Source organism: Chelonoidis abingdonii, chromosome 3 (genome assembly GCF_003597395.2).
Source record: "Chelonoidis abingdonii isolate Lonesome George chromosome 3, CheloAbing_2.0, whole genome shotgun sequence".
Lineage (NCBI taxonomy): Eukaryota > Metazoa > Chordata > Testudines > Testudinidae > Chelonoidis > Chelonoidis abingdonii.
This window is the reverse complement of record NC_133771.1, coordinates 97,317,982-97,328,983: the sequence shown is the minus strand read 5'-3', so window position 1 is coordinate 97,328,983 and position 11,002 is coordinate 97,317,982.

The following is an 11,002-nucleotide window of genomic DNA, read 5'->3' as shown; positions in this document are numbered from 1 at the left end:
CTAATTTTTGCTCTATAATCACCACTTGGGTTTTAAGACCAAAGACCTATGTGCTTGCTGGATAATGAGTACCTCCACGTTGGATCTTAAGAATGGCTGCAAAAATTGTATCTGGTCTGGCATTACTGCATCTCTTGGTACACTCATAAAGGGTCAATTCGCTCTGCTACCACTGCTGACTAAGTCATGGACTTTAGCAAGCAGTGTTATTTTCTTGATACTTTAGCACAAAAAGTGCTGAATCATTGTCCGTAGGGGTTTCCCGCCATTTAAGGTGGGTTGCTTGATATGACCTTCTGAGGGCATCATTAATAGTCTCTAAATAATTGTTGAATGCTTTCTGAATTTCTCTTACTTTCAAAGTCAGCTTTTCTAAAGGTGACGCCAAAGACTCAAGCGTGTTAGTGACTTTCCTTCTATGAGGCCCAGAGGGAGCAAGCTCAAAAATGTCTTTTGTATTATTGTTTTCTGTTTATTAAACGTGGGAAACCTTTTCCCTTGAAGCAGGTTGAGTTACTGTTAAAGATAAGAGGATTAAATACAGATTCCGAAAAGAAACCCACTTGCGATGCAGGGCAGAAAGATGGTGGCTACTTCCAAAATGGTAATGTGATATTTACTTTTCAGAAATTCTTTTAATACTGAGTTAAGACTGTCAACTTGTTTGGTTTGGTTTTGTAAAAGAGATGAAGAAATGAAATACCAGACCTGTATGTATGTCATAAAATACTTCAAAATTCTTGGCTGACACACAAAAAATCCTTGTACCTTTCAGATGACAGCTTCCCTACTATCTCATTAGTTTTAGCACCATTGCTAGAGCCTAAAAGAGAAAATACCTCTGACAATTTTCATTGTATATCTACACTGCAATAAAAGTTCTATGGTGTGGCTATGGCTGGACCAGGTCAGCTGACTCAGGCTTGCAGGGCTTGAGCTGTGTGGCTATAACATTACAATGTAGACGTTCAGGCTCAGGCTGGTGCCTGGGCTTTGAAATTCCTTGAAGGGGGAAGGTCTCAGAGCATGTGGCCAAGCCCAAGCCCAAGTGTCTACACTGCGATTTTTAGCCACAAAGCCTGAGAGCCACAAGCCTGAATCAGCTGGCTCGGGCTCTGACACTTGGTGCCACGGGTATTTTATTGCAGTGTAAACATACCTTGTGTAACCAGCACAATTGGTCTTTAACTACAGGTCAAGCAAAATTTCACTGGAAGCCTCAGAATATATTTAAATAGGCACTTAAAACAAGGGATTGCTTATTGGAAGAGTTCTTTAATATGATATGCAAAATACAAGGAAAGCAGTGAGAAGAGTTTTGCAATTCCTTCAGTGTGCTGGAAAGGACTCTGAAGATGATAATCTATTTTTGAAAAGATCCTTCCAGAGATTTATCTCTGCTTTAAGTGGAAGCATAGAACTATCAGTGAAGTATATTTAGCATATTGCAGATCCTGTGAATGAAGCCATCCATAAGTTTTATTTTATATTTATGCACTTCTTATTAATTGCTAAGCAAATTAAATTTCAAAGATTTATTTAAATCACACACAGGCCTTGTAGCCCTTTTCTAGACCAGGGGGAAAAAAGTGTTTTTTTCTTTTTTTTTTTTCAATTGAGTTAGCCCAGTGCATGAGTTTAACTCAATTGAAAACCTCATTTGAAACTAGTGTAGGCACAATTTAACTCCTTTAACTCAGTTTTAGTAGGTATAGTTGTTATAGCCTATGCGCCTATCCAGGGTTTAACTGGGTTAGTTTAGGATGTGCTAAGAAAAATTGGTCTGTCTTGATGATTTTTAGAAGGTAACTTGACTTAACATCACACCTTTCAATCCAAGTTAGTAAAGGTCACTGTAACTAGCATGCAGTGTGGTAAACCCAGGACAAACAGCTACAAAGATGGGGGTAGTAATTAGTCCCAGGGGGTTAAAAGGCCTCTCCCAATCCACTGAGGAGAGATAACCAGGAGGAAATAAGGTACAGCTGGAACAGGAGTTACCAGGGAACTAATTAGGTTCAGCTGGCTCCAACTGCTTGTGACCTTTTTAAACTCTCCTTTGCATGGAAGTGGGGAGGGTGAGAGAAGCAGGGAAGCTGCCAGTAGACTGGGTGTAGCAAGACCCTGAACCCTCCCCAGGGAGGAAGGAAAACAGGCACAAGATGATGGACTAGGGAAAGGACTAGCTGGACCCTGTACTACCGTTAAGGATTTGCCTTGCCCAAGCCTGTGTCCAAGGCTAAAAAGGACTGAGCCTGCTGAGGATAGGAAGGTACTTTGCCACAGCAGCTATATCACTGCATGTATCTAATGCTTGATACATTGCACGTATACAACAGAATGTCCATAGGATATATAAATTCAAAGAATTCTCCTTCCCTTTCAAACAATCCTCATAAATTGAAAATAATGCTTTCCCCGATGTTTTTGTTCTGAGCTTTTTGTATAATTAACCTCAGATAACCCTCTTTTATTCAGTTCTTATGAGACTGTTTCCCCAGTGATGTAATGTGGATAATAACGCTTGTAAAGTGCTTTGAGATCCTCAGATGGAGGCTGCAGCATATGTATAAGCTATTACTACCCATAATAATTTGTTACGTTGGAGTTGCACCTAGAGTCCCTGATCAAGGCCTTGTTCTTGGCATCATACGCAGACATAATAAAAAGACAATCCTTGCCCCAGAGAGCTTACAGTGGCTAGAACAACAGATGGATAAAACAAATGAAATGTGGGGAGGACAATGTAAGCAGTGAAACAATCCCTGTGAACTAAATTAGTTCATAAGTAGCAGCTTTAGATATAAATTGGGCTCCTTATTTTTACTCACACCTTGTTATCACTCATTCCTCCCCCAAAATATGAATCATTATCATGTTTTCCTGTGGCAAGGGTAGGTAGAGGCAACCTGAGTTTTGTAAGTGTCTGATTCTCCCCTGCCCCCAAGAAATAGAGTTAAAATGGAGTTTAGCTATATTGTGAGGAGAATTTAAAAACCTATGGCATGAAATGTTCCTATTCAACAAGTAATAATTTCCCTATTACTTTAAGAGTATTTGTAACTTTCTTCCAGATAGATCAAATGATGAACATAGGAAAGTTGAATTTTTCTTCAGCTGAGACTGTTTTTCTTTGAAAACATTGTGATACATGAAAGGATTCGGAATTTCAAAACAGCAGTGTCTTGTAGGCAACTAACAGACGTCTTTTTCCCCCTTCACTTATTCTTGGAATCACTTCTCCAAGAAGTGTTCGAAGAGGGGGCTTAATTTCCACATGAAAGCTGCCACTTCTAACTGAGCTTTTAATATGTAGTGATTAAAAAAAATACTGACACTTTTGATACAATACACAGAAAACAATTGTCCTAAAGAAAATGATTTCAAACCCAGCAATTACTGTACAGTGTTTAATGATGTCATGACAACCTACTGTAAACAGGTAAACAGACATAAAACAGCTGGTGATATGGGCAAAAGGCTGATATTTTACCAACCAGTGTGGTTATTGTAATAATAGCCTTTCTGAAACATGAGAGAGAGATGATGAACTTTAAAGGAGTCAGTGTCTGGTTTTTTCTAAGCTACTAAATAACATCTTATTTCAAACCAAGGGTACATGTTAACATTTTCATCCAAATTCTAACCCAATGGCTTTGAACTAAACTGGTCCCTGCTGCTGAACTGGCTGCATATCTTATTCTTAATTACTGAGCAATATTCCAGCACTATTTCTTCCTTAATGGTGCCAAACCACATGGCAAAATACATGCTTTCATATTGAGGGCACAATAATGTCTCTCTCTTCCCCAGTTCCTGTGGATACTTTTTTATACCTTTCTCCTGCGCACTGGTGAAAAAATACTATGTGATCATGTGATTACAGACTGTATCAGAATGGAAAAGGGGCATCAGGCACAAGGGGTCCAAATTAAGGTTACTCGGGCAGTTTATATTCTGGTATTTCCTAACTTTTGTGTGTTTGACTTTGCAACCATAATAATTTCCATAAAACATAGTGCATGAGAGAGATTTTCTATGTAGTATTATAAAATAATATAGTGCTATACAATAGGACAACAGTACTAAAAGCGTATCTTTAAAATATTACACATTCGGGGCAAAGTTATTACAAGTGAAGACAAAACAGTACAAGACAATACAAAACAAACAGAGGGCTGTGGTCATTCTAGTTTGAGTGCTTCATGGAGTAAATGGGTTCTCAGAAGTTTTTGGAAGGAGAAGGTGGAGGGAACTAGGTGTATTTTAATAGCAAAGGGGGGTATTTTACCTACATTGAGTAGTGTGAATGAAAATTTCAAAGCCAAGAGAGAGAAGAAGAAAGAAAGCAGTGTAGAAGTAAGAGCATGAAGTTGAGGTTGGAATGCAGGCTGGGAGAGCAAGATGTAGGCAGTGATGGACTTGTGGAAAGCTTTTTATGGTGAAACTTGGGTAAAACACAGTAGCAATGATCACCATGAAAGATTACTGGAGGTGGGTCTAATGTGCTGTACTGAGGATAGTAGAGTTGGAGAAAAGAAGATGCATTTTAAAGATGTCAGAGAAAACGTAATGACAGAATTTGGAGAGGGTTTAAATGCGAGAGGTGGGGAAAGGAAGGAGAGAAGGACTACACTAAGGCTGGAATTGTCATTAAGAGACAGGATGCTGGGGTTACTATAAACAGGTAGAAATAAACAGGAAAAGTTTAGGAGGAAGGATCAAGAGCTGATGAAGCTGACGTGGTTCTCAACTGCAAAATTTGGATCCAGGTTAAGGTCAGAAATCTCCCCCACAGTCTAGGGATGATCTATCTGTCTGACTCTCATTTAAGGTATTTCTAAGATGCCTCTTACTTCTATTGTACTTAATTGCTGATCAGGTTTAGGATGTTTCTCAATACTTTTGGAGAGAGAGGCCTTAATCATGAATTTTAGATCCAAATTTGGGTTTTTGAGTTGGAAAGCCCCTCTTCCCCTTCCTGAAACTTAAGAGCTGGTTAGGTCTGTGGTTCTGGGTTGAGACCCTGTCTAACCCTGTGTTTGGATTTACGGATATGTAGCTTAAGATGGTGTCAGCTCACCTAAGAAGAGATGTCAGAGACACATAAAGAGATTTAAGATTGCTCTGCAAATTAAATTTCAGGATGGATGGATAGATTTGTGACTTCTCTGTTATTGGATAACAGCTAATTAAATATTATATTATATACTTGTATCTCTAAGCGTACAAGAACAAAATGTCAAAGACTAGTACAATGGTTATGCCTGCAAAAGTGTGTGAATTCCCAATTCGTACACAAATCTGGTAACTACACAAATAAATAGCTCATTATTGGAGATCAGTCCATGCCACAAATTTCAAAAGCAAATCTAGATATTTAATTTCCCTAAAGAGTTAGACTGAAAAGATCCAGGATTTGATTTGGCTCATTACAGCTTGTTACAAACTGCCCTTCCCCTAGAGCAATTCAGTCAAGTTCAAGAGAGACCAGGGGTTTTAACAATTTATTGAAAACTACAATGGGATCTAAAGACATGATCCTAGGCTACAATTACAGCTAGGGTTGCCAATTTTGGTTGGATGTATTCCTGGAGGTTTCATCACGTGACATATTCTTTAAATAAAGATTAATCTTTAATTCCTGGAGACTCCAAGACAATCCTGGAGTGTTGGCAATCCTAAATATAGCAGCTAAGTAAAATCTCAGTCCCTGTTGGGTGGTCCTGCTGTCAGATGAATCTAGGGGTGCTGGAACAATTTGTATAGTGAGGGTGCTGAGAGCCATTGAACCAAACCATAAACCCTGTACATGATGGAAACCACTTCAAGCTAGGGAGTGTTGCAGCACCCCCAGTTCTAGCACCTATGGATGAATCTGTGGCTCTATCTAGAGTTTGTCACCACTGCACCATTCATCAACCAGAGAAGCTCTTAACACACTTGTATATACTCTAGGCTATGCAAGTACCCATACACAGCATGTCCAGACATGCTCCAGCCATGGCTCCCCTACTGCTGGCAAATGTAAAACACATACTAAAAAGATAAACATTAAAAACAAGAAAGTGTAAAGGTGCCTCACCCCAGGAACACAGGAGCTTCTCAGGATGCAGCCTGTATGGGGGACTCTCCAGTTCCCTAACAAGCAGTACTGGCCAGCTGTGAAGCTCAGATCTGGAATTAAACTTCCCTAACTGTGGAGCTATTCAGATCTGGGGTTTTGCTTTAGATTCATTTATAGTAGGCACCCGGTTCCCCAACATGCATGAACAAACTAAGAGTCTTTGATAATCTATCCTACAACTCCGTACAGTCTTTAATATTGATATGCCTCCTGATGAAAGTTCCCATCTGCAGAAGAGGATATTCATAAATCAGAAGAATTCTACCAGTCGTCTTTGTACCTGAGGCCTTTTTCAGGATGGCTGAATGGCTTCTGATTTCTTTGGAGTTCTATTTTGATATGGTGAATAATGATCTATCCTTGCCTTGCGATTTATGCATATATTCTAATAAAAACAATGGCAGATCTGTAACTAATGGCGTACCATCAGACACCACTATAAATGTGACCCATTGTTAGAAAGTGGACTTATAGAGAAGTATTTGACTGTATAATCACAATAGTCCTTTCTGGCCTTGGACTCTATAAATCTATTTCCTTAACCACGCAGCCCTCTGCCCCCTTGTGCAATAGATTTTTTTTGTCATAACTTTATACTTAAACAAATTTTATCTGTAAAACTTTTGCAGCTTGATCCTGTGATTTATGTTCCTTTTCCCTTTCCTTTGGTGTGGAGGAGATCTAAGCAGACAGAATGACCTACATCTTAGTAGCTGGATCAAGCCACTTGTAAAACTGCTGCCAAAATTTCCCTACACATGGTGGAGGTGGCGGGATCTCAAGATATTCCTACTGAATGGATCATGTATTTCCGTATGACACACAGCTTACTATTTCACTGCACACTTACGTTCTCAGACAGTTTTATAACATGCCCCATATGCCTACTTTCCTGACCAAAATTGATGAGGCAGCAAATGGTTCAAAACATTGACACTCAAACTGTCTTTTTTAGAGTTGAGTTCGTATTGATTTATTTTACTTTCTATTGCCAGGTAAATACACACTCAATCTAATTGCAGCAACAGCATTCAGAAGTTACCTTAGGCTTCTGCTAAGTATGTATTCCATGAGGATTCCCTGGGAAGGCCCTGTTTCCATTTTGGAGGCTGCTGTCCGATTTGAACCACATGGCATTTTGTTACATCAGAAATCAGGACCAAGATTTAAAAATATGATTGGAAGGAAAAAAAATTGGGACATGAACACTTTGGGACCAGCTAAGTATCTTCACTTCTAAGATTTGTAAGAGACTGGCGTTGTTACTTTGATGAATAATTTTGTCACGAGAATAATAGAACTGGAATTGTGTTTAATGGTCAGGATGAAATCCTGGCTTCACTGAAGTCAATGGCAAAACTCCCATTGATTTCAATGGGACTGTATTTTACTCTTAGTTTATATTCTTCTTTTCCTCATTCTTCCTCCAAATCTTTACACCTGCTTATTTTCTACTTAAGTTACGCATTATCTTATATAGCTACATTATACTGTATGTACTCCACAGGGGTGTTGTGAGGCTTAATTCCTGTTTGGATTGTGATAGTTAGTTCCTCGGATTTTATTAATAGTAAGTGTATTTATTGTGTGGTCTGACATTTTGGATTTAAAGTGCAGTGTATGTGCCATGTGCATTTTTTATGCAAAGATTGAATCACAGATTTTGAAACCACATGACACATGTCTCCTTTTGAGGTTTGGTTACTAACCAACACAACGTGAATTCTGAATTTATATTCACTTGGAGGGAAGCGATTTGCTGTGTATTAGTTAGTTGCATATGTCATGCAATCAGGAGTCAGAAACAATACCATGTGATTTATATATCTAACCAACAAAATGGATCCAATCCAACTCCCATTGAAATCAACGAAAGTCTTTCTATTAATTTCAGTCAGAGTTGGATTGAATCCAGTGTAGTGAAAATTGTGAATTTTGACTACTACAGCCATACATAATATACACATTTTATACATAATATAAAATTTGCTTTTGGTAGATATTCACTGTTCATGAATATTTGTGCAAAAAAATCTAACACATGAATGTTCAAAACAAACATAAATCAAATCAAAATTCATTTTGTAACTGGAATAATATTTACAAAACAACTCTTCTGATCACTCAGATCTCTATGCAATGTGTTAATGAATAACATACTAAAGATATAAATGTCCAAATTTCACAGAACTACATCAGGGATGAATTTGTCCCAAAACAAAGGTTTTGGCCTGTTTATGCAGTTGGAACGCCCAGTGAAGTGAATGGGAATGTTGGGAGTTCATTAACAAATGCACTGGGCCTCTGTGACATGAAAAATAAAATTGCAAGCAGTTTGGGAAGTTGATGGTTCCCTCAGCCCGAATTCTCTCTTCCCTCCTTTTTCTTCAGACTTAAAAAACTTTAGGGTGTTCTCCAGGGCTTCAGATGACATAATCTTTCAATCTTAAAGAGGAGGCCTAACAAAATGAAAGCTGTGACTATTAGTAAATTCTTACTTTCTAGTCCAAGATCAGATTATATGCGTAAGCATTCTGCTTCACTGTACTGTACTATACTGATTGTTAAATATTTTTATTCTTATTACATCCAGCATTCTCATTTCTTTCTTGTTTAAATGTCTCTAATTTTTGTTAATTGCAAGTTAGTCAGGGCAATTCTAAGTAAAATAGTAGAAAAACTAACAGAATTTTCTCTTCCTTCCTGTGTCCTGAAAGTCAGAAGTTTAGAGTTAAGATTGAATTCTTAATCATTTCCATTATGCGTATATGTTGCTACTGCTGTTAAAGTATTTAACTAGGGCGTCTCAAGCTATGTCTACATGACAATTTTTGTTGGTATAAATTGTCACTTTGGGGTGTGAATAAGCCACTCCACTGAGCGACGTGAGATATACTGACCTAAGCACCTGTGTGAACAGTGCTCTTCTCCTGCCAACATAGTTACTGTCACTCACGGGGGCTGGAGTAATTAAATTGATGGGAGATCTCTCTCCCGTCAGCTTAGAGTGCTGCATTGGTGCAGCTCTGTTGCTGTAAGCTCTGTAGTGTAGCCATAGCCTCAGAACCTTAGGCAACCTTATCTCCTTTCTGTGCTGCATAAGGAGGGAAAGTGGATTTTCATTTTATTTGTGTTGAATTAATCCAGGCTGTTAATATTACTTGGCCATTTCATTTGTGTGTGAATGAGTTTCTTGTTGGGCAGTTTAGCAGGATCCATTGACACTGGCTTTTGACAAACTTTGCTTGGGGTCCATTACTGACTGATCTCTGCTATCAGATCAGATTTATGAGATGGATAAAGAACTGTTTGAGATTTCCTGTTCACTGAATATTAAAACTGCAAAAGGGATTTCTAGCAACAAAGAACATTTAAAATAGAGATCAGGGCCTTTGTGTCTTCCAGAGAAAGAGTGTTTAATATTATTGAAAGCCCATTTTCTCTCCCGTGCAGCATGTTGTAAAAGACACTATTCTGTTTCCTTCTGTCTCCAGCAGGATGTTCATATCTGAAACAACCTTGAATTTTAGAGAGGGGTATGAGTCCAAATGACTAGAGGATAGCTAATGTGATGTCAATTTTTAAGTGACCATGGCAATTAAAGGCTGGTAAGCCTGACTTCAGTGCCACCCAAACTGGTTGAAACTATAGTAAAGAACAAAATTGTCAGACACATAGATGAACATAATTTACTGGGGAAGAGACAACATAGTTTTTGCAAAGGGAAATCATGCCTCACCAATCTAATAGAATTCTTTGAGGGGGTCAACAAGCATGTGGGCAGAGAGGAACCAGTGGATATAGTGTATTTAGATATTCAGATTGACATGGTCCCTCACCAAAGGCTATTAAGCAAACTAAGCAATCATGAGTTAAGAGGTAAGGTCCTCTCATGGATTGGTAACTGGTTAAAGGATAGGAAACAAAGAGTAGGAATAAATGGTCAGTTTTCAGAATGGAGAGAAGTAAATAGTGGTGTCCCCCAGGGATCTGTATTGGGCCCAGTCCTATTCAACATATTCATAAATGATCGGGGAAAAATGGGTAAACAGTGAAGTGGCAAAATTTGCAGATGACACAAAACTACTCAAGATAGTTCAGTCCCAGGCAGACTTTGAAGAGCTACAAAAGGATCTCCCAAAATGGGCAACAAAATGGTAGATGAAATTCAATGTTGATAAATGCCAAATAATGCACATTGGAACACATAATCCCAACTGTACATATAAAATGATGGGCTCTAAATCAGCTGTTACCACTCAAGAAAGAGATCTTGGAATCATTGTGGATAGTTCTCTGAAAACATCCACTCAATTACAGCAGCAGTCAAAAAGGTGAACAGAATGTTGGGAATAATTAAGAAAGGGATAGATAATAAGACAAAATCATATTGCCTCTATAAAAATCTATGGTATGCCCACATCTTGAATACTGCATGCAGATGGGGTTGCCTCATCTCAAAAAAGATATATTAGAATTGGAAAAGGTTCAGAAATGAGCAACTAAAATGATTAGGGTCATGGAGGGTCTGTCATACGAGGCTAGATTAATAAGACTGTGACTTTTCAGCTTGGAAAAAAGGTGATTAAGGGGGGATATGATAGAGGTCTGTAAAATCATGACTGGTGTGGACAAAGTAAATGAAGTGTTGTTTACTCCTTGTCATAACACAAGAACTAGAGATCACCGAACGAAATTAATAGGCAGCAGGTTTAAAACAAACAAAAGGAAATACAGTAACTCTTCACTTAATGTTGTAGTTATGTTCCTGAAAAATGCGATTTTAAGCAAAACGATGTTAAGCAAATCCAATTTCCCAATAAGAATTAATGTAAATAGGAGGGGTTAGGTTCCAGGGAATCTTCTTTTCACAAG